The following is a 25,849-nucleotide window of genomic DNA, read 5'->3' on the forward strand; positions in this document are numbered from 1 at the left end:
TAAAATATTATGTGATATTTAAAAACAATGGAAGTAATTCTTAATTTATTTCCTTATTTAATTATGAAAATCGGAACAGGAGGAAGCATTAAAGGTCTCATATTATACACTTTATTCCCAATCTGAGACCATTCATTAATATCTAAATGAAATATTTCCGCCATGGTATGGACAAATCGACCCTCAGTTTGAGTGCAGCGGCTTCTCTTCACCTCCCTCTTTTTAGCAGCTTCAGAAATGTGCCGTTTATGGTGGGCGGAACCCTGGTGGAGCAGCTCAGCTGTTGGCTCCGCCCATCGCATCGCCCGTCATGAGGTGATTGACAGGTTAATATATTTTCAAGCTATCAGACTAATAAGGCCGAAACGATAAAATAACTGCCAGCTCTTACCTCTCCAGCTGTGTCACGGACAGTTGGTATTGAACCTGGCTTCAGCTTCAAACGGTTGGCGAAGCCTGCTTTCCATGCCCCCATGTTGTGGAAACAGTCCTCTTTGAAATGCTGGCCACAGACATGCAAAACCTTTGGAAGTTTTCCGGGTACATTTCCTCCAAAAATAAAATTAATCCACTCAGTCCTCGTGGGTTCAGTGGATGGAAGTAAAAAAAACGTTTTCGTGTTCATTTATGCAGCCACAAACAGAACAGTGCTTCTGTCGCTTAGCCATGTCCGCTAACGAGGGTTGCCGAAGAGGGAAAAACACTGGGCGCTAGGTGATTTTTAGAGGGCGGGCTTTGAGAGCCGGTAGACGGGTCCATCGCTCTGTGGGGAGTGGTTATTGTCCCTTATGACGTCATAACGTACACGCTTTCAAACAAGCTCATTTCAGCGCTTACTTCCCTAGAGGTGGAGCAGGGGGGAGAGAGAGCGCCTGAAAGAGTTTCACACTTACGGGTCTCCTACACATGCGGGGGGACCAGTATGACTGTTCCAAAACCATTAAAAAGTGAATTTTGCATAATATGGGACCTTTAAATCAGACAATTCTAAGAATTTTGGAAATAATTCGATGTGCAGAAATTTCTGGGTTTTCTATTTTATGATATCAGATCTGTCTTGTCTGAAAAATCCACCACCATTATCCTCCAACGTACTGCAACGAGACCTTTCCTCTGGACTCAGCCAGTCACGTCAGAGGTCGTCACTGAAAGACACCCACGTCTTCAGCTTGGCTGCTACAGAAAAAGTCAAGACAAAATATTATTCCTCAACAATTTAACAGAACATATAAATTAAACAACATGAAAATATAGGTAAATATAATGTTCAATTCCTCAGTTTACCTCAGTGTTTCATCTGTTGGATCACAGACTGATGGTTAATATGATCCTCTGTCATAGTTTCTAGTTGCTTTATTTTCTTTGTTAAGTTTACTGGTGAAGTTTTATTTACTTTTATTATCCAACATATAAACCTGAATGTGTGTCTTCACCTCATCCCCCCCCCCCCCCCCCCCCCCCCCCAACAAACACTTATTGGGACCCTTTTTTCTGTTTCTGAAATATCCGGAAGCATGACATGGAAAGGACCGTTTTAAAAAAACAAAACTCCATTCAGTCCTTTTTCACATTACTTGCAACTTTTTGGTGAAGTGGTTTGTAAATACTGTCAGAGCTGTGAGCAGTAAGTTTCAGTGTTTCTGGACGCTTCTTCACTGATCTAATTTCAGGAGAAAATGAAACATTTGTCTACATCAATGAAGTAATGACGTGGACCGAGGCTCAGAGCTACTGCAGAAAGAATCACACAGACCTGGCCACTGTGATGAACGTGAGAGACAACCTGGAGATAAAGGAGATGATACCTGCAGCACCTGCAAGACTACTAGTCTGGATCGGTCTTTTCAGAGATTCCTGGAAGTGGTCAGATGGAGACAATTCCACATTTAGTTACTGGATAGAAAGCCAACCCAGTGGTTGGGGTGAAGCTTGTGTAGGAGCAAGCTTTGAAGACTCAGGAAAATGGGGTGACTGGTTCTGTGATGACCATCTACCATTTATTTGCTACGACGGTAGGCTATGAGTCATTTAGCATTTACTTTACTTCACTTTGTTTACGGATACATGAAAAGTCTGACTGAACATAGACGTGTGTGTGATCAGATGTAAGATAATACCATCAACAGTGGGGAGTCGTTTCTGTCTGAAACTGATCAAATTTCATTGGTTTTTAAAGAAATTCTTCCTGCTTCAAAGCAAGTGGTGAACCTGAGGCTGCTGAGTGGTTCCTCTGTGGACCCGAACGACCCTGCTGTGCTGGAGGACTTGATGAACAAGGTAAACTTCATTTTAACATGAATGAAAATGCTGATTTTAATGTTGATTCTTAAAGCATTACAACTGCAGAGGAGCCTTTTGCTGATGTGATGGTAACGTTCATGATGAACCACTGGTTGAGGATGATTTTCGTCTTCTAAAATTATTCAGATGGTCTCAAACCAGTCTCATCCTACTGGAGATGAGTTCTTCATAGACTGAAACAATACTGATGGTTTGAAGCTGAAAGTCTGGAGTTTCTGTTTGTTGATCTTTAGGAGAGTAAATCCATTTTGTTTCAGCTCAAACAGAAGCTGAAGGAGAAGGAGGTGGATGGAGACATCAAGCTGAGCTGGAGGAAGCAGGCGGATGGAAAGATCTTCCACAGGGAGGAGAAGGACAACCCAAAATAACAAGAGTCACGTGTTAAAGTCTGTTTCCAGGAAATATCTGAATCTCCTTTTTATTTGTTTGTGTTGAACTTATCATTTATGCAGATAATCAGTAACCAAATAAATAAATGAGTAGGAAAACATAACATTTCATGAAGAAAGATGTCCAGATGATCGACTGTGAGGGTGATTTTTCCTCAAGAATCTAGCACAGGGTGAATCTTCCTTCCTTCGTGGTGTAGTAGCTTGAAGTTGAGTTTTCAGTGGATCATGTTGGAGAAAAATGTTAACATGAAGTTGGGATCTGAGCTGGAAGTTAATGACAACGTGAATATCGTTATTCATGCCCTAAAGAGGTCAAAGCTTTTACAAATGTCACAAACTTTCAGCACGACTTTATTTAAAGAAGAAAAAACTTTGACTCTGATGTATTTAAAATATTTGACGGCGATATAAAATGGAACTGACCTCAGTAAGAATTTTCAAAATTGCTTAAAATATGAAACTTTGAGCAGCAAATTCCCAATCTATGTTTATTTTTAGTAAAATGGTTTTAAATTTTCCTTAATCATTTAGGTTTGTTTTTGTTTTTAATTATTTAATAGTTTTAGAAATAGTACATTAAGAAGCTAAAACCTAAAGTCATGTGAAAAAGAAAATCAGGACATAATAACACTCATTGATATAAATACAACCTGAGATGAACAACAACACATGACATATTAAACTGCAGAACAAGCCCAGATCATCATCCTTCCACCACCGTGCTGACAGGTGGTAGGAGGTGCTTGTGCTGATTTTCTGTGTTTGGGTTTTTGTGTATTCTGACCAAACATGTCTACTTTGGTTTGGTCTGTCTAAAGCCTGGTACACATATAACAATTTTTTTTAATCTTATGAGATTTTTCATCTGGTCATCTCACACGTTTTGATCGTACTGTGTGTGGTGTGCTCCGATAATGTAATCATAGAACAACACACACATAACTATGCTGTCCTGCAACTCATCTACAATCTAGTCCTCCAAGCCGAACAAACGTCGAAACGTAGAAGAACCATAGCAACAACCAGCAAAAAACAAAGAAGACGAACCATGGCAACAACTGGAAAACACAACACAGCATGGAAGAGGATATATGAGACGAGGGAATGATGGTGGTCTTGGAACTATTGTTAACAAACAAATACAGAAATAAAAAAATAACAGACTGGAGATGGCGTGAACACGGACTTTATTTCCTTCCTTGTTCCCCAGCCAGCTTGCTCTCTGATTGACTACATTCCGGCTCACATCACCATCCACGCAGTCAGGATGCACGAGTCGTCTGTGTTCCTCAGAAATCGGCTCAGAAATATTAAACATGTTTAATATTTCTGACTTTTGGCTACGACCCATTTCAGAGTGGATTATCGGGATAAATCTGCTTGTAACACACCTCAGACCAAATGATAATTGTACAAGGAAATCTCACGGTGATCGGGCGTTTGCCGTCGGAGGTCAGGAAGAGGCAAAATCAGGACAAAAACAGCCCAAAAATCGTTATGTGTGTACCAGTCTTAAAGGACATTGTCCAAGAAGTGATGTTGTTTGTTCAGATGCAGCTTTGTCGACCAAAGTCATGCAGCCATGTTCTTTTTAGAGAGAAGAGTCTTTCTCCTGCAACTCTTCCAAGCGCGACATACTGGTTCAGTCTTTGTCTAACTGGACTGTCACAAAATGCTAACTGAGGCCTGGAGAGTCTGAGATGTAGCTCTTGGGTTTTTTTTTTATAGTTTTCTGAACATTACACATCTGATCTTAGACTAAACTGGCTGGGACGTCCACTCTTGGAAAGACTGGCTGTTGTTTTGAAAGTTTTCCACTAGTGAATAATCATTCTCTCTGTAGAATGATGGACTCCAGATAGTTTGGAAACAAGCTTCCCAGATTCATGGACAGCAGCTTCTCTATGATCATTACTGATGTCTTTCCTCCTTGGCATTGTTAATATACCTGAAGCAAAACTTCTGTTTTTGTAGAGGTGATCACACTGATGATGATCAATCTGACTTTACTGACCCTCTTAATTCCTATCAAAGCAGGCACACTGTTTCTGTAGTTCAGTTTCCGTTAAATTAATAATAAAATGGTGTAATATGTTGTGTTGTGGTTCATCTGAGGTTGTATTTAATTCCTGGTCAAGACCAGATAAATTATGCCCTGACAAGAAGAACCATGGACCCAAAACAGAGTTTACTTTCTTGTTTTTGATCACTGTAGATATAATTTTGGATTATCTTGTGTTTGAAGATGTTGTGACCTTTTGATGTGTGAAAAGCTTAATGAAACAGAATTTGTAGTTTTGGTTCCGTCTGCTGAGATGTGAATATTTGGTCATTTTCTTTGTTAAAATATTCCATTTGTGTTTTTTTCTGTTCATCCCTGTAAGGGTTTCGAATGGGGATGTTTAATTTTATTCTAATATCTAAACAAAGCCTGTCTTGGAATATTTGTAGTTCATCTGTAATTACACATTTTCATTTCTATCAGCTGTGATGAGGAAGTTTAATTTGATGAAATGAGAGAATGAACTTACTATTAGATTAAATAAAAACAGTTGATTTCATTGTTTTTCATTTATCTTTAATCTTTTATCTTTTTGGTGTATAATTTGTATTTGAAAGATAAAAAGGTATGAGAGTAAGAAGATATTTTTCCTCTAATGCTGAATTGTTAACAGGTGAACCTCACCTCTGCTGAAATCTGTCTTTGTGTAGGACCCAAACTCTGAGGCCCTAAGAGAACAACATAAAAGATGTCTAAATCATTTCTGCACCATGGGAATATGGTGTATGCATGTTTTTTTTTTTTAATTAATATCCTAGAGTAAGCTCTGAAAGTGGTGAAGACATCACACACTCTAACCTGGCTCACACCTGGCACAGTGCATGCTTGTAAATTCCTGAATGAACGATAAAGAGCAAAAATTTTAACGATTTTTGAAGTGCAATATTTAAAAACGGTAAAATGTATGACAAATCTAAATTAAAGTCTACACCTGACTCTGTTGTGACCCATTTAAAGCTTGAAGAGTGTCTCCAGCTCAGTGGTTCTCAAACTGGAGGTCAGGACACCCAAGGGGGGTCATGAGTTAATTTCAGGGGGTTGCCAGATAATAAAAATAAATAAAAAATGTATAAAACAAATTTGGGATTTTTACCAGGGCTTCAAAAGTAAACGATTAATGAAGGGGGAAAAATACTTGCAAATTAGAGCTTTTATTTTTTAACATATTAAAGCATAAACAACAAAGTTAGCACGCGTGCCATATTAAAAGTCGGAGTTTTATTGGGGTATTTCCCAATGTTTAATCAAGAGTGTAATTGTTTGATTTAAAAAAACAACATTTCTTGTTTTCACGCTCAAATATCACATTGCTCATCATATTGCTATTAAAACTCTGCTCTCACACTCAAAAAGTCTTTTCTTGTTCTTAAATATATCTTTCTTTCTTTCAAAGCTCTGCTCCTCTTCTCATTTTGCAGGTTCAAATCCCCTGCACTCAAGCTTGTACTCTTTCCCTCACACTGAGACTGATTCTCTGCTCTCTCAAAACTTGTGCTCTTGGATATTTTTCCTTTCTCTTGGTTTGCTGAATGAGCTGTCTGTCAGACATCCCCCAGACATTGTAATTATTTTTCTTTTTGTTCCCAACTTGTCCTGTCCAGCATGGTAGCAACAGAATGATGATCAGCCTGCTGTGTTGTGCCGAACAACTTTGGTTTGCCAAGGGGAGCTTTATAGGTATAATGCTCCTTTTGATAATTAGATTTTTATTATTTTTTTTATGTTTTTATTTTTTATCTTATTTATTTATTTTGAATTATTAAATTTATGTGATCTTGCTGGACCTGACCAGACGGGACAGAATAAATAAAAGCATTAAGAGAATCATGATGAGACGTAAAAAGGAAAGTAGGTAGGCTGCCTCCTTCCGGCTCGGAGACCCTGCCTGGGCCTCGGGGGTCTTGGTCCTCGCTCTCTCCCCTCCCGCCGGGGGCTCCTTGGGAGTGGGTGGGGGCGCTGTGCCTTGGGCCCGACCAAGATATGTATGTGCAACCTGGTCCCCTGGTGTGGTGGCGTGGGCTGCCGGGGGTGGGCGTCCGGGACACTGGTGTGTTGGGCTTTTGGCCGGGCCAGGCCTTTGCCCTTCTGCCATTGAGTGGTCCTGGGTAGGCGGGGGCGCCTACAGCGGCCAGCTGAAGAGTTGGCTGCCTGGGAGAGAGTTCACTCTCCCAGCTGTGCCCCTCCCTGAGCCCCTCTCCTCCCCCGCCACCCCATCAAGTTCCTGGGCGGGACTCAGCTGGGGGGAATGGGTGGCCCTTGGTCCTGTGGGGTGCCTGCCCTCAGTGCGGCCCTCACCACGGCACCCAGTACCCGCTGGTCCTGCTCACCGTCGCCCTGTACTGCCCGGTGCCCCTGCCCCGTCGCACTGGGGGGGCTCCGGTCTGGGGGCCCCTCTGCTCTGGTCTGAGTGGGCCACTGCTCTGTCTGCTTTAGCTGTCCTGGGCTTGGTGCTCTGTGGACCTGCTGGCTCCCCCCATCCCCCATTGATACCTCGGGGTGCGGCGTGATCACGGCCCCCTTGCAAGCACACCTTCCTTGTTGCATGGCTACACAAACGTGTTCGTCTCTCCATCTGCTTCTGACTAGATGTTGCTGATGTTTGTGTGTTTGTACTTTTCTCTGCAGGTACGTTTGATGACTACTGTACTTTTTCATATCATCATTATCGTTATTTTCCTTTATGTAGTATTGTGGTAGTTTATATTGTTTTGTTAATTTTGGTTTTTCTGTGGTGTGTTTTAGGCAGCCTAGACAACTGTTATTACACATTTTAATCCTGTCCTTCCCCCCCCCCCCCCCCCCCCCCCCCTTTTTTTTTCCTTCTTCTTCTTTCTTCACTCTTCCTCTATCTCCCTGTCAGGTGCGGCAATGACATATAAAGACTAAAGAAAATAAGATTAAAATAAAAATAATAAAAATATCAAGGGCAGCCATGTATATAACATGTTCCCCTTGGTAGAGCAAATCTGTCAAGCAAAATATGGCACACAGACCACCGTTCTGTATGTTAGGATGCTGGACAGGACAGGGTAAAAAAAAAATATTTAAAAAAAGTGCCAGCCAGAACCCCCACAGACATGGGGCACAGGCCCCAGTGAGACAAGACTGGCAGCCACTGACCCTGCCAGACACCCGCCATCCAGGATGGCAAGAGCGAAGGGCCCCCCTCAGGCAACCGCCTGGACAACCGCCTGGCATGGGCCAGCACCAACACCAATGTTCCAGCTGCACACCTCAAGAACCATGTCACCATCGACCACACCCTCTTCCAGAAACCCCAACCAGTTCCCCCCAGAACAGCCCGGCCATACAGCCCAGGGCCAACGCCCACCAACACAGACCCCACCAATGGCCACGCCCTACCACCACGAGGCGACACCTAGTCTATATAGTTTTGATAATAAATTGAAAACATCGAGATTCAAGAATTCTGCTACCTTGATAGGTACAAGTTAACCATGAACCAAGTTTAATTGGTTAATGGATTTTGTTTTTTATTCATGTATTTATTTTACACATAATAGATTTAATATCAAATGACAAGAAGTTCCCTTTTCTCTATTGTATTTCTGATTTATTCCTTTATTTTTCCATTGAGTGAAGTTAATAATCTTTTTGTTTTGCAGGATGTCAGGGTTGTTCCAGATGGATGTAAGATTACATGGAAAAAGTGAAGACTTGGTTATTTTTAGAAATTCTCATCATTAAAGAGGAACTGATTTTAATGCTTTTAAAATACTAACGTGGTGTGATGGCTGAGCAGATGAATGGCAGGTCAGAGATAACTACATCTAACCATGGTTCATCCAGACAGCTAGGTTTAAGCCATTTGGAGATATATTGGAGCTTGCCCAAAGTCTAATCAACATTACAATTTAGCTGAAAAATGAAAGGTAAAAAGACGTCTTTTTCACAAGGTAGAAAAGGCTTTTTTATGTAAAGGCATCCACAGACCTCTACATTTGGCTGAAAAGAGAAAGGTTAACGACTTTTTCCATGACAAAAAAACATTGTGTATTCCGTGCCGGGTTGCAGAATCTTCCTTCACAGCTACAAGGCGAGAGCCCAGATACACCCTGAATCAGTTACCCTTGCATCACAGAGACAGGAGAATTCACAAACCCCAATTAACCGAGAGAGAATCCACAAACAACTACAATGTACACAACCCAGCCGAGTTTTAAACCAGGGACTCTCTACCTATGAGACGACAATGTAAATTGGGTAAAAACGTGAAAGGTCAGGACATTTTTCACAAATGAAGAACAGCTGCCTTCTTGAGGCCGTTTTTGTAAACTGATCAGGAAACAAAGCATTGACAAAATATAATGCATCTATAATACATACAAGAATATACAAGAATTTAAAACAACTTTCACCCCTGATTGTAACATGGTCTCACCATCCCATTTTCCAACTGACACTGCAGTGACTAAGAGAAAAAATGTTTTGAAACTAGTTAGTTTTTTATCATATCAGTTTAACTTTCATATTCTGGTTTATTCTAAAAAGTGAGAGTTAACAACGCTGAAATAACATCAATAATAACATAGGCTGGCAAAGTTGTCCTTTTTACAGCCATGGCCACGCATGTTGAAGGAAAACATCAGACTGTTGGTCATAACCCTAGCAGAACTAACTCAAAACTGTTTCACAGGATGAATCTTGTTAACCAGAGTAAACTTTTTATGGTTCTTAGTGGACAGCAGAGTTTGTATTACTATGGGGGGAAGGGGATGCACAGAGGAATGACAGAGGAGGGTGGATTGGAGATAAGTTGTTCCTGTACCAATGTGTCTTGTCAAGTCACAATTAAAAGACTCAATGAGGAATGTATGAGATTAAATACTAACATTTTTAAGCTTAAGGGTCAAGTAGATTCATTATCTTTCAATCAAGAAAGTTTCCAGGGCAAAGATGGTAAAGTCCATGAGTTAACCGGCCTGCTTTTTTATTGTAAATTGATTGTTGTATTCTCTTTCATATCATCTTTCCTTAAAGTTAAGTCATATCTATCACCTTTTCCAGCAGTTGTTACTTACATTAATGCGCTTTGAGGATGAACCTGACACTTTTATTTCTAGCTTATTTGTTTCATGTATCAACATCTACCGCTAGTCAGGTTTTCAGAGGAGAAGCGATAAGTATGGACAGAATATGGTGGATTTCTTGACTCATTGTGCCGTGGGGATGTGGTTCTTGCAGACAGAGGGTTTAACGTAGCGTAACGTAGTCTTTGGGATGTTTGCACTACTGAAGATACCTGCTTTACCAAAGAAAAACCACAGCTTCACCCAGAGGAAGTTGAGTCATCACGGGACTGGCAGCATTGTGCATCCATGTGGTCACAATAAAACAATAAAAACCAATGGAAATAAAAACAGAAATAAAAATTGATAAAAAAGATAAAATCTATAAAATAATAAAAACAACAAAACTGGAATTAAAAACTAGAATAAAACTAAAACATAAAACATGCGAATGTCAAGTTCAGTTTTGTTCAAATGCCAGTGCAAAGAAGTGGGTTTTGAGTAAAGACAGACTGAGCAGCTCTAATGTGAAAGGGAAGGCTGTTCCACAGGAGCGGCAACAGAGAAGCTCTGTCACCCCTGGATTTAAGGATTTAAGTCTAGCATGTGGGACCTTCAGTAGGAGCTGTGAAGAGGACCTCAAAGTCCTGGCTGGAGCATGCTGGTGTAGCAACTCTGACAAGTATGAGGGGACCAAACCATTTAAGGCTTTAAAAACAATTAACAATTAAAAGAATCTTGTACTGGGTCCTAAAACTAACAGGAAGCCAATGAAAGGACCCGAGCACGGGGGTGATGTGATCACGCCGTCTTGTCCCTGTAAGCAACCGAGCAGCAGCATTTTGGGCAAGCTGCAGTCGATGTAGAGATGTCTGGTCAATGCCATAATATAGAGAGTTGCAGTAATCTGTGCGGGACATAATGAGCAGGTGAATAATTTTTTCAAGGTCATGCTTGGGCAGGTAGGGCTTTAACTTTCCAAGCAGCCTCAGATGGAAAAAAACACTTTTGACTACAGAATTAACCTGCTGGTGGTAGTTAAAGGAATTGTCTATAATCACACCCAGATTTTTGGCATGGGTTCAACAAAACGAGGTCAGCAGACCGAGAACACTAACTGCACCATTAGAAGCTCTGAATTTCCAAAAACAACAATATCAGTTTTTTCCTTATTTAAGTGGAGGAAATTTAAATCCATCCATTCTTTTAGATCATACAAACAGCTGAGAAGGTTAGTCAGAGAATCCCCCTGTGGTTTTAAGGGGATGTAGATCTGAACATCATCAGCAAAGCAATGGTAGGCAATATTGTGCTTCTGAAAAATAGACCCCAAGGGCAGCATATACAGGGAAAAAAGCAGTGGACCCAAAATGGACCCATGTGGGACCCCATAACTGAGCGGGGCAGCAGCTGAGGCAAACTCCTCAAGGTGAACACAAAACGACCAGTCTGACAAGTAAGACCGAAACCAATGCAGGGCAGTTCTACTAATACTGACACACTGCTCTAAGCGGGTCAGGAGGATTTGGTGGTCCACCGTGTCAAAGGCTGTGGTTAGATCTAAGAGAATCAAAACCGCAGGACTTCCAGAGTCAGTAACTAAAAACAGGTCATTAAAAACTCTTAAAAGTGCAGTTTCAGTACTGTGGAGAGACTTAAAACCAGACTAAAATTTTTCTAAAACTTTACTAAAATCTAAGTGAGCCTGTAATTGAATGCACACTATTTTTTCTAAAACTTTTGATAAAAAGAGTAATTTAGAAATTGGCCTGTAATTAGTCAGAACTGAGGGATCTAAGTTAGGTTTCTCTAATGCACAAAAGCATGCTTAAAAGCAACAGGAACACAGCCTGAAAACATGCAGGAGTTATTCAGGGACAAAATAACAGGGCTGATTGAGCTAAAAGTACTTTTAATTAGCGCGGGGTGACAGCTATCGAAGGGGCAAAATGAAGATTTCAAGTGAAAAACCACATCCGAGAGTTCAGAAAGTGACACTTGCTCAAACTGCTCAAAAACAGATGAGCACTCTGACAAGACAGCAGGATCTAAACCAGAGGGAGGGGATAAAGACCTGATAGCCGCAATCTTGCCTGTAAAAAAACTAAGAAATTTGTTGCATAATCAGCGTGAAGGTGCTACACTAGAGGACTTAGAAGGATTGATGAGACGATTTAGAGTGCTAAAAAGAACCTGGGGGTTGTGGCTGTTACTTGCCACCAGGTTAGAAATGTAGCGCGTTTTAGCAGATTTTACAGCAGACTGATAGTTGGACAGACAATCCTTCAATAAACCCAAAGAGACCTGGAGTCCATCCCTTTTCCAACGTCTCCCTGCAAGCCTGCACAAACGTCTGAGAACGCGGATGGAATCATCCAACCACGGTTCGGACACAGGTTTAGAGAGCCAAGTCACAAATGGCGCAATAGAGTCCAATATACCCGTGCATGTGCAGTTAAATAAATCACCAAAATCATCGGCATTAATAGTACAGCAATCAATCAGACTAGGGAGGCCAGAATCATGTACAGCAGCAGAAAAGCGCGACTCAGAGAATTTAACAGCCGCCGGTGTTGTGTCCTAAAGTGAATGTCTGCCAAAAATTGATTATACGGCCACGGGAGCGCGAGCTGCCTGTTAGCGTTGTTTCACTGCTTTGCTTCTGTCTGCGTCTGTTGTCTGCGTCTGTTCCTCTCGATGTAAAACCGACATAGTACGCAGTAACGCAAGTGACAATATGTCTAATTAAACAAAAAAAGTATGATTTTGCAAGTGCTTTAACGGATTTATTAACACTGCAGACGAAGACGTGCTGTAATCAGAAACGATATCCAGGCATGTTGCTGCTTCACTGTTTAGGTTTCATGCGTTTGTCTCGTGCTTGTTTATTGAAAGTATGTAAAGTCCAGTAAGAATATGATGTGTTGATTTACAAAGCTTAATTTTCACTGATGTTCATGAGTTATTTTATTTATTGGAATACATTTCTTGTTAATAAAATGCAGAATCTACATTAAAGTGGTTTAATATCAATCAAGAGTTATACCGTGAAGATTACTGGCCAAGTAGTATCTTACACCCACCTCTTATTCTTTTAAAGTGGAATTTGGTCTCAGAATAATCGTTTTATCAATAGCTGATCATGGGCCCTGTAATTGTCAATAAAACAAAAAAGGTTGCTTGAAATGGCTACAGTTTGTTCAGGTGAGACATATTTGACAGATGAATGGCCATCTACTTCTTTGCATCCACTCCAAAACCCTTTAAGGTGGAATTAGGCTTCAAAATAGTGTTTTTTGCCTGCCAAAAACCCTTCTTCACAGTTACTGTCATATTACCTCATTGTGCGACACTTTAACTTCAGACATTTGCATGTTGAGTATATTTATGTGTTATTGTTGTGGTGTTTGTTGTTTAGTGCATAACAAATTCTTGAAGTATTTATAGAAGATTTATTGTTGTACTAAATGTCTTTTTTCAGAAACCACACATATACACTTACCAACACTGTTTAATGTAAAAAAAAAAAAAATTCAGAAGGAACTACTCATCTTTATGCATTGTAAAACTCAGTGCCTTTAACAAAATGATTAAAGTGTACTGTCCGAAACAGCCAATAAAAACTAACACTAAACAGTTTTTTACTGACACGCTTCACAGTCAAACTTTCCCTTTTTCCCCTTGAATGTCTTTTTCAGGCCGTTCTGGTGATACCATCTTGGGCCGATCTGTGTTAGACAAAAAGACACAAAAAACAAACCATTAGCCACCTTTTAAAAATAATAATTTCTGAAAACAACTATCACAGCAGTTTGTTATCCTAAAGTTTTTTACATCTTATGTTAATGTAATCTTGAAAATTATAATGTTTTTACTATACTTGACAAACACGTAAAACAGTTACCCAGTGAGTGTCACCATCCATCAGCCTACAAAAATGGCAAAGGCCAGTCAAGTCATCTACATAACATCAAAAAAGAAATTAAAGAGAAAAAGAACTGTATAAATATTAATGTGTATTAAATCTTTTTAGATTATTTGATGTGGTTTTAGTAAAATATGTCAAGTTTCCGGACCATCTGTGTAAGGACAGTACATATGTATAATATTTCATGAAGATACCTGTATTTTCCAGGAGGCAGACAGCAATCTGTTCTCTAATAGCATTTATAGTAATTACTGAGTTGTCAAATGCTACATGAGAGCAACTGAGGATGCACTCAGCAAACTGTTAAAGCAAAAGTACAACAATGAATTTATGCTGGTGAATATAAATTGGATGACCACTGCCATCAGCATCTTATAAAAAAACCTGTATAATTTGAGTAACAAAAACATTTAATTTCCCTTTGGGATTACCAAAATATATTTGAATTGAAATTAATTTAATTAAAGGGGTGCTTTTACATATTTTTTTAAATTGGTTACAAGTAAATTTTTGTTTTGTTTTATGACTTACAATATTAAAAAGGAATAAGATCAAAGCTCCATCACTGAAGCCAGCCTTGTACTGCCCCATCATGCCTTGCTCTCAGCATAAGTGCAGCATATGTTATCCAGCATAATGGCATGGTTTTGTAAATGAAAAATCAGGAATACATACCTTTAATGCATAGACACCACATATAGTAGCATCTTGTTGGATTGGGTGACTGACTGTCACGTGCCCATCTAGATGCATTTAACCCTGTGAGTCTCATGAACGATCTGAATACAGGGTTAGAAAAGAAGATGAAATGAACAACATGTTCACATATCCTATTTGGTCTCCCCTTAATATAAATGCTAATCATGTTTTACCTGGAAATGTCTCTGCAGTGGTTTATTTTCAGTTTGCTCTCATCTAATGGGTCGAAGAAAAGACTCCTCTTCTCTGCTGGCATCATAACCTGTATATTTTATTACACAATGAAATTTAATGCTAAATTCATGTCATAAATAGTTCTACCTATGAAATTTAAAGGGATTTTGAATGACAGTTAAGTCAAATAAATCATTAACTTTCACCACTAGCATCCAGTGTTGGCTTTCATTGACTATCCCTAGGACATACTTGTATAACCATGGGTCAATCTGAAGAGTAATAAGAAATAAAGAAAATATTAGTGTTCAAATTTGTTAAGGTCCTACAACGTTCAATGACAGAAAAAAATCTCATACCTTGACCTTTGGTTTCTTCTGTTGCCATATGTTTGTCATTTCAAAGGAGTCAATGACAAAGGCCCTTTCAGTGTTTCCATGATTGAATTTTTTCACCAGCAGTGTTACGACCCCTACTCAAACTAGGGGTATTCGGGTCGGTAACAAATCAAATGGAACAAAACTTAAAGTATGCACAATAAAGTATGAAATCCTAATTAACACAAGGTGTCCTCATTCGAGGTAAGAATTAACCAAACGCAATCTATTCTTATACTTTAACCAAACAAAGTCCACTATAAATCCAAATATATCACACAAACCAAAATACTACTCTTACACTTCCTTAAACAGAGCTTTCATAAAAACCAAATCAAATATATTCTTAAACAAACAAAAGGTGTCCGCTAAACCAAGGTATACAAAAGAGGGCACAGAATCTCAATTAAACAATAACCTATTCCGGTGTCTATCTAAATAAAGGGAAGATTAATGCTCCTACAAACCAACAAGGCAGTCAGTCCAGCTACTACTCAAGCAAATCCCAGAACTGGCAAGCTGTGGGCCGAAGGAACACAGCTGTCATGATCAGCGTTGCTGCCTCCCTTTTATAAGCCAGGCGTCATGCTGGTTGGCTGAAGAGGAGGAAGTGCGGTGAACACTGTTGCCAACTCCTCAGTAAGGAAAGTAGCTATTGGCTGACCTAAAAGTCTCTAGATGACGTCATTGCCTAATTTGCATAATTGGCCATTTGCATGTAATGTAACGGCCATTGTAGGAGAAAGAAATAACATCGTGGAGAGACAAAAGGTGAGTCAAAAACACCCTAAATATGTTTAAAACGACAAATAGTTTTTTCTGTTGATTCTTGGTTTGTTTTATTATTTTTGTATTTTTGTCATTGAAATTGGCCATCACTTTAAAAAATAATCTTTGATAACCTTAGTCATGATCCACATTACATAAATCAATTTTGTCCTTTATTGTTAAATGTTAGAATATCAAATTTAACCAAGGACTGTTATGTTGCGTGGAATTGCTAGCTCTATGTCTAAGCCTCCTCCTCTATCCAGGCTTGGGACCGGCAAAGTAACACAAATGAGACACTTCGGCAGAGTTACTTAGGTTTTTTATTTTTTTTTTCTTTCTTTAGTTTTCTTACTTTTAGTTTAGTTTCTAACCTTATGCTCCACTTAGAAGCCTACAACGAGTCACAATAAAACATGAACATTTTTTCATTCTTAACTATTTTTGGGATAGACAGTTTTCAGACCCCCCTGCTGTGCTGGCTCACAGAAAGAGTAGGTCATCTTCAATTTGGTCAAGGCTTTCTATGCCAGGTTCAGCAACTGAGGGAGCCATCTTGAATGAGTAAGCAGCTGATGTTCCAAAAAGGTGTAAAACATCAGCTTGTATTCAGAGCAAGCCTCACCAGACAACTTGAGACCATATCGGACATACAGGACGGAGTTAAGAGTCTGCAAAGACATTCGATTTCTAAGTTTGCTTTTTACCACACTCATCTGGCTGAATAATCTCTCAACTTCAGCATTTGAGTGTGGCAAGGATAGCACAGACACAGCAGCCATGGCAAGTTTTTGAAACGGGTTGATATCAGCTGCATCCCTGAACTTCCAAATTTCACTCCAGAAGCCCCGTGTGTTTTTGTTTCATTCCACTTACTGAGATGGATGGCACGCCAATGCTGGACAATCTTGTCTATCTCTACAGGAGAGTAGCCAATGAGATTGGCTATTTTTCTAGTTGTCCCAGGCTCTTACTGTGCTTTAGAGTTTCCTCTACATTGAAAACTGACATGTACTGCAATGCTTCGATGTTGTTCGGCAGTCTCACCCTCAACTCATTAGTGAGGGAGATGGTGAAGGCTTTCGAACATTGTTCTACTTCTCAGGTGCAAGGTGGGGCTCAGCTGCCTTTGACTCAAAAAGGTAACCAAAGTACGGCTTGGGACTGATGTATCCATCAATTGGCTCCTGAGCACATCAGTATTTGCCATTAAATTCAGCACCCTGCTACTCACAGACTTTATCAGGCTAACCAAGCTGCCAAGAAGTTTAAGAGGATCTACCTGCTCACCCTCAAAAGCACCAAGCACTGACTTCAAAAAGTCAGATACAAGATATTTTGAGGAGCACTGTACATGGAGTATAAAACTTAAGCCATGTAACCGTGTTCACTGGACTTAATCACTGCAATTATTTATTTTAGTGTGACAGCGAAAAAAAACATTTACACTTACATGCCGCTCTGTAAGCCAGGGCGGGATCAGCGGCGCCTTTGTGCATCACGATTTATTTTCAGTGTGTAAGCGGAGCGGCGTGGACCTCCTCTCTGCTGCTCTGACTGCAGCCTCTGCCTGAGCTGCTGTGAGACTGACCGCCTGTGTGAGTGCTTTGGGACGGGGAGGAGCTCCTGCAGCACACGCTGCTCGTTCACGACAGTAACTGCAGAACAACATGTGCTTTCAAAGAGTCTCCAAAACACCAGAAAAGTCTCCAATAACGACGGTAAAAGTCGCTAGATTTGTCACTAGTTGCTTTTGACAAAAAAAGTCGCCAAAAGGGTTTGGAAAGTCGCCTGATTTAGCGAGAAAGTCGCCAAGTTGGCAACACTGGCGGTGAAGGAGTTGTCCACTAAGGTGTCGAAGGCTTGTCTCCCCTCCGAAGGAAGGTGGAGCCAAAGGCGACCAATCACCAGGAAGGAGGAAGAAGGAGGAGGTCTCTGAGGCCAGGTGCAGGGCGCAGGCTATGCAGCATCTCATCATAAGCAAGTACCCAGGCCAGAGGCCAGGGGACGTGACAAGCAGGGCCAGGAATGCATTGATAACCTGTTATAAAAAACAAAACAAACAAACAAAAAAAACAACAACAACAACAACAAATAAACTTAAGTTCAAATTACAAAATGATGTTAAAGTTCTCAATGTGTGTGGACGTCTTACCTCCCTTTCTATTTCTTTTTAAAGGAGCAGTGTTGAAAATGTCACCAAAGAATAATGTGTATGGCCCGATTTTGCATCTGTAATGCAGCGTTAACATGTTTTTATTTTTTTCAGTTAATATTCTTAAATCTACTTTGACTCTAACTATATTTAAAATTAATCCACAATATCTCAAGTTGTTTTGTATAAGTCAGTTTTGGTCTTTTCATGTTTTAGTGTTCAACAGCACTAACCATTCATTAGACACCAATTGTCATAAATAATTTCTAAAAAACAAAAAAAGAAATGAACATGTTAAACCAGGATGTTTGCCTATAGTAACAGCACACTCATGCTGGCTTTCATTGGTCCTTGCTTTCAGCTAAAACACTCCCCAGATAAGAACCAATCTTCAGATCAATTCAATCTGTGATAATATTTTGAAAAAAAGTGTAAAATTATTTTGTTGGGGATGTGGTCGCTGCTATTAACAAGAGAGTAAAGGTCCAAAATTCCACAGACCCCTCCCCCCTCAAAAAATAAAAAAAACAAAACTTATAATTGTTGTTTTATTTCAACTTGATACACTTACTTTGGATAACTGAGGGATCCACTGAGGGGTTTGTTAAACCAGAGACTGAAGGGATCTGCCCTGAGGTGGTGGAGGCCACCGTGGACATAGGACTGGCGGGTGGAACAGTGGACACAGGACTGGCGGGTGGAACTTCATCGCATTTCCGAGGCACCCTGGGTTTTTCCTCTGTGTAGCACATTAGATGATCCATGTTTATTTTTGGTGTGACCACATCTTGACTATCTTGAAGATCCACACGTTTTCCTGTGATCGCTACAGTAGTGTAGGGCCCCAGGTAGTTTGGGTCTAACTTTTCTCCTTTTCGCTGTTTGCTCCTTACATTAAATCGCCACACTTTCATCCCTACATGGAAATTAGCGGTGGCTTGGTCTGTGTTTTTTGTGTTTTTCTTATATTTGGAGGACAACACAGCCTGAATGGCTTCATCCCTTTTCAAAATGTTTTCCGTGGCCTCCTCAATAGACAAATTGTCCTCCATACTGTTGTCAACCTTTGAAATATATATGAGGTATACCTAAGTCTTTAATATTTGTACTTAATAAAATAAAGTTAATGCTACAATATGTTTGTGACTGAGCCTCACCCTGTAACCCTCAGGGATTTCGGATGGATATCTGGCTTCTCTGCCAAACATCATGAAATATGGGGATAATTTGTTTGTCACCTTACGCTTGTTTCTGAGGCCAAATAAAACTGCGTCTAAATGTTTGTCCCACTTCTCTGGTTTGCTCTGGACCAGTTTAGAAAGTGCTCTAAATGGAAAAAAAAAACAAAAAATTTAAATGGGATGTAAAAACACTTAACAATAATGGTGAACATAAAGAAACTTCAAAATACTAAAAATAAAAAAAGAATTAAATACAAGAGAAGCGTATGAAGGGTATGACTTGTGATCAGTTAAACTTAGTTCGTTCACAAACTCCTTCCCTTGATCAGTGAGGACCTGTTTTGGGGCCTCAAACTGATAAACAAACTTCAGAAGACACTGGGTCACCTCCTCAGCACTTTTGCTCTTCAAGGGATAAGCTTGTGGCCACTTGGTGAAGTAATCAATGAGTACACATATATACTGATATCCACCTGACGTAGTTTTGAGTTTTCCCACCAGATCCATGCGAAGAAGTTCAAAAGGATGAGTTACCTTTAAAAAAAAAGAGGAGCAATGTAGTTTCATAATTTTAAATTTAAGTTGATGGTGTGACTTACGTAAACTATTTCCTGTCATTGTAAAAGAGGAAAGAGTTCTTACCTTTATTGATGTGTACTCCACTTCTTTTTTGATCCTGACGATGCTGGCCTGGCATGGCACACACTGACTCACCTGAGAGAAAATAATATTCATCACTTTAAATTACAGAAGATTTTAAAATGCATTAAATCTCCATCTGATTTATAAATATTTTTTATGTGGAGTTTGTATTTTGTAGTTAACTTTGTCAGATATAAACATTGTACTGATTTAACATAAGAAACAAAAATGTAAAACTGAACACTGACCCACAAAGTTATGTCTTGAGACTTTCCAGGCCAGTAAAACCTTTGTGAGATTGCTTGTCTTGTCTTTTTTTGGCCACAGTGTGCACCAGTGCTGCTGGCATGAAAATCCATGAATACTTCATTAGCTTCCTTTTGGCCAACTAATACCTTGGCTTTTGAAGAATTAGGTTTGCCTCTGTGGCGGATGTGGAATAATTGTCCATCTGTGATAGATGACAGAAAGCCATAATTTCTTTTATGAAACATTATAAGAGGCATTAATCAATATTACAATACATTTCCTGAGCTCTCTCTCTCTCTCTCTCTCTCTCTCTCTATATATATATATATATATATATATATATTAGTGTTAAAATTAATTCACCACCTGTAAATAAATCAGAGTGTTCAAAAATCCACCTTTTTAAAAGAAGGCAAAAACACCAGAGATTGAGTAGAATTGACAATTCTTTGTTTAGCCAGTAATAAGAAAAAGCAATACATATCTCTTAAGAGGAGGTCCGTTAGCTTAGCTTCTGGTCCACTAATACACAAAGTGTCGGGACCTTTGGTTCAGCCAAACCTAAGCCTACCTAAGTTATCCTCCTCATTTATACTGATACAAAGCATTGTGGCTATGTGCGTGCATGTTGTGCGCATTCATGTGAATGTGTATTTTGCAAAGGTGTCGTCCCTCCTCCTTCCGGGAATTTGATTCCTCCAGGTCCTCCTTCTGGGGTGCGTCAGAGCTGAGGGGAAAAGAAACACTTGTCCTGTTATCTGTCTGTCTCTGTGCTGACTCCCTTCTACCTGTTCCCACACTTTTTACACAAAGGCTGTTCTTTAATAATTTTTTCTAAGTTACTGGGAAATTCTGCTCTGCTTGGAGTGAGTAGATAAGTAAGGTGATATAACAATATTGACAACAACTAAATGAGTAAATGAATAAGAATGTTTATAAAAATTATTTACAACTCCCTTGCTGGACACCCAGAACAGTTTCAAGGTCCCTTGATATTTTCCCAGTATTGTTAAATGTTGGACTCAAGTAACCCTGTATGAGTCTGTAAGCTGTGTTGTTAATCTGTTTGACCTTAGCAGCACTATAATAATGTAGCTCTATTAATTAAAAGCAGAGCCTAATGAATTTTATTAAAATCTAAGGATAAAATGTAAATGAGTAAATGAATGAGAATGTTTATAAAAATATTTGCAACTATATATATATATATATATATATATATATATATATATATATATATATATGCGTGTGTGTATAATACTTAAAATGATCTAATTCTAGTTATAGTATGAGAGCCAGGGCAAAAAGCATTCCATTGCATTTTACGTACACTATATCAAATGAATATGAAAAATAAACTTAAAACTACTAGTCTATACATACATTCAAATCATTAATTCAAAATTCATGAAAAATTCAAGACAAAACATGAAAAACTTAGAGACAAAAAATAGTCCTTAAGGAGTTATTATATGTTCTCTAATTACTTGTAAACCCATGAGCACAATCAGTTATCTTTATGGATGCAATATGCAATGGATCAATAAATAACACCATTATTTTCACTTCTTGATAAAAAAAAAAAAGAAAAGCAACACTTATTTATTGACTTCAAAATGTGTACTTTAAAATGTCCCTTAAAACTTTATAAGAATGGAGCATGGACAGTTCATAAAGTGTTGAGATTTACTTTAAATGAGTCCACAGAACAAGCCCTTATTTCACCCACTATTGTCCAATGTTTACAAGAGAAAGTATGTGAAATTTAAAATGTTAAAGTGATTGCACAGTACATCTTGTAAAAAATAGCATGTTGAATATCAGCTCATATTGACAACACAATAAATATATCTTCCTGACTTCAAGAAATAATAGAGTGTTAGGAAAGTAATTTTAGGTAAAATAATTTTACATGATGCCTGTGCATAGCTAGTATAAGTGTAAGTATAATTCAACAAAAATGCTTGTAAACTATCATTTTGCACTGGGTTGTAGATTGCTGTTTCTTCAATATAAGCGACAAAGCTAAACTATTATTACCAATTCTTATCGATGCTACTGCAAGTTACTTTTGAAGTTAAAAGTAAAATGACTGCATGAGGAAAAAATCACTTGTCTGCGAATGTAAAGAGTTCTGTAATTAGGCACGTTAACTAACCAAAACCTAGAAACGTTTCCATTGTTGGAAATATTCATGAACATAAGGATATTACGAAAAGCAAACCAAAACAAAAAAAAAATATCGTTATATTCGCTAAGGACTGACTAACCAATTAGCCATCATTAAAATGTTTTAAAATAATTACATAGTAATGATTAATATTATCATGTTAATACCAATTAACTATACACCTTTTGTCCACATATATGCAGACACTATTTGGAAATTTCACACATATATCAGTATAATATAAAATTATAGCATTTAACACAATCAGGATTGTGCGTATATAGGCTATTAACTTACCTTGGACCTCGAAGTTCTTTCCTTTTCGGATAAAATTCGACTTCTGTGAAGGCGTAAGGCACGGGGGGAAAGTTCCGTGGGTTTTATAAGTCAAAATATGATTATGTAGTATCGCATCCATGTCACTGACATTAAAATGACATTGTCTCGTTGTTCTGTAGTTTAGGAGTCGAAAGCTTAATTGACAATTAAGGATATTGACCCGATGAGCGGAGAGCTAAGAAAACCACGTTACCTAAAATGAAGTAGGACTACACAAAAGCACATTTTTGGTAAAAAATAAAAATAAACAAATTATGATGGAAAACCAACCCAATACAGTACCCAGAAGCTTATAAATTTAGTGTTAGAACAAAATGTATTACAATATTGGTTATTGTTGGGGATCACCTTAAACTTTATTGTATTTTGAAAAGCTTTGAAAAGCTCCGTAATGTGATGCAGTTAAAAGGAAAAAACAGGCTGTTAAAAAAAAAAAAACACATTGAATGAAAATTTATATTTTAATAAGGAAATACCATTTCAATGTCAAATATAACATTATATTGACAAAGATACTCTTTTGTTTTATTGACAAAAAACACTATTTTGAAGCCTAATTCCACCTTAAAGGGTTTTGGAGTGGATGCAAAGAAGTAGATGGCCATTCATCTGTCAAATATGTCTCACCTGAACAAACTGGAGCCATTTCAAGCAACCTTTTTTGTTTTATTGACAATTACAGGGCCCATGATCAGCTATTGATAAGTTAAAACGATTATTCTGAGACCAAATTCCACTTTAAAAGAATAAGAGGTGGGTGTAAGATACTACTTGGCCAGTAATCTTCACGGTATAACTCTTGATTGATATTAAACCACTTTAATGTAGATTCTGCATTTTATTAACAAGAAATGTATTCTAATAAATAAAATAAGTCATCAGTGGAAATTAAGCTTTGTAAATCAACACATCATATTCTTACTGGACTTTACATACTTTCAATAAACAAGCACGAGACAAACGCATGAAACCTAAACAGTAAGGCAGCAACATGCCTGGATATCGTTTCTGATTACAGCACGTCTTCATCTGCAGTGTTAATAAATCCGTTAAAGCACTTGCAAAATCATACTTTCTTTGTTTAATTAGACATATTGTCACTTGCATTACTATGGGGTGAGAACACTGCCATAATCTGAAACTGAAAGAAAACATTTTGAAACCTTGAAAGTCAGTGTTTGAAAATTTAAAACGTGAAATAAAGTTTTGCAAGTCTAAAAATAAGTTTTGAAATCTTGAAAAGTATTTTGAAAGTCTGAAAAAAAAGTTTCAATCTCTGCAAGCATAATTTTGTATTTGAATTTTTAGTTTTCATAAGTGCAACATGCATATTACAGAGTTTCAGACTCACATTTTCAGAGATTCAAACCTCTTGTTGCAACCTTGCTGTTTTCAAGTTTACATTTTCAGAGTTTCAAATATGGCATTGTTCTCCCACCACATTAGTTTGTAAAAAACTTTTGAAACCTTGTAATATGAGATCTGAAAACTGCTGTATGCATCTTCGCAAAAAAGTTTTGAAACCTTGAAACCTGAGTTTTGAAATGTTAAAATCTTCTCCAAACATCATTTTGTAAGGATTAAATTTTACTTTGAAGTCTGGGCGGATGAACTTTTGCGCTCGTAACTTTGCAACATCTGCTTTTCGGAGTTTCGTCTGCACCGCTGCGAGTTGCGATGAGGTGATTTATGGCAGTGTTCTCTTGCTGCTTTGATTTGAAACTCTGAAACCCACACTCTGAAAAACTAGAAGAAAAAAAAAATGGCTCCGGAGGAGGGACACTCTCCTCTTCTAACTAATCATTTCCCCTGTGAAGTATTAGTCCAGTCACATGTAAGAATGCAGTTCTTGTCACTGTTGCCGGGCACTGAGACAAAGCTCAAATCGTGGCAGGGGCAACTACCGGTTGTGGCCGCGACTTGTCACGGACTGTCAGAGCCTGCCGAAGTGGACGGCCCGACTCTCCACAGCCTAACGTTTATAACCGTAAACAAATGTCTTTAGGCACAGAAATGTTGGTGGATGTAAGCTGCTTCAACTGTGCTGCGGGGAAGTGCCTGCAACCTGTACCAGGCATGAACCAGATGGTAAGTATAATGAGAGGTGATTTTATGTACAGCCACGACTTGTATTTGGATTATAAACGTATATAGTCCTTGTTGCATAAAAGTTATTAATACCCTACTGTTAGACCATGCTGTATGTCAGTGGTCGAACGACACTAACGAAAACTAAAGAAAAATATTTTCGTCAACTCACGACGAAAACTAGACTAGACTTGTATAAAACACCCATTAATGAACAATAACTGGGACTAAATCAGAATGCATTTTCGTGAACTAATAAAAACAAGACGAAAATTTAGTAAATGTATATAAAAACTGGAATAAATGTGTGGAAATTTTAGTTAACGAACAAAGACTAGACAAAAATTATATTATTATATCATATGACTTTGTCAAATCCTGTCTCCTCCGCCTCCTCCTCGGTTCTTTGGCCACTCACACACGCCCCTCTTCAAACATGCAGCGGGCATGTTTACACACATGGGCCAGTCACGGTGAAAAGTTAAAAATAAAACGTTAATGGCCATGCTTTGCACGGCGCTACAGAGAAAGAGAAGATGTGATATATGGACCAATTCTCGCTAGATTGAAGGAAAAAAGGAAAAAAAGAGAAAGGAAAAAAAACACGAAGGAAGGGAAGGAATGTGGGCACAAGGTAGCAGGAAAAACACAAACATGAAGCAACACATTGCAGTTCACCACAAAGACATCGTGGTAAGTTAACAAAACGTTTGGTGGTGGTTGTTTAATGTAACATTAAACCAGCGGCTGTCATTTTCCAACAAGAACATTAAACCGACCACAAACCACTGGCAAACTTACTAGCTGCATAGCTTGTAGCGATAGTAGCCACTTGTTGGTAGAATTATGTGTGAAGTTGAATTTTTGCTAACTTAGACACGTTATACTGGTCGGGGAACTATGTTTTCAGTTGGACTGCAAGTTTAATTAAAGCAGAATAGATTAGAAGCCAGAGTCAGAGCCAGAGTCCGTCCCATTCTCTCTCGGGCCAACACAGAGATGCTGATGCATGCTTTTATCACCAGTCGTATTGACTACTGTAATGCCCTGCTCTCTGGTCTTCCCAAAAAGAGTATTGCAACTCTACAACTTCTACAGAACTCAGCTGCTTGTGTGCTGACGAAGACCAGAGGGCGGGCCCACATTACACCAGTTTTAGAGTCACTGCATTGGCTCCCCGTGTGTTTCAGAATCGATTTTAAGGTTCTTTTATTGGTTTTTAAATGTCTTAATGGTCTTGGGCCTTCTTATCTTTCAGATTTGCTTTTACCTTATGAACCCTCGCGGCCCCTGA

At 38.8% G+C, this 25,849-nt stretch overlaps 1 long non-coding RNA gene across 1 annotated transcript; it reads left to right on the plus strand.

Annotated features, from left to right (window-relative positions):
- Positions 1–13,673: 13,673 nt before the first annotated feature.
- LOC121651578 lies at positions 13,674–25,624 on the plus strand. Its single transcript, XR_006012449.1, has 3 exons — positions 13,674–13,684; positions 21,768–21,770; positions 25,515–25,624. It is a non-coding gene; the product is annotated as an uncharacterized LOC121651578 (long non-coding RNA).
- Positions 25,625–25,849: the final 225 nt, after the last annotated feature.

The sequence above is a fragment of the Melanotaenia boesemani genome, chromosome 13 (assembly GCF_017639745.1).
Source record: "Melanotaenia boesemani isolate fMelBoe1 chromosome 13, fMelBoe1.pri, whole genome shotgun sequence".
NCBI lineage: Eukaryota > Metazoa > Chordata > Actinopteri > Atheriniformes > Melanotaeniidae > Melanotaenia > Melanotaenia boesemani.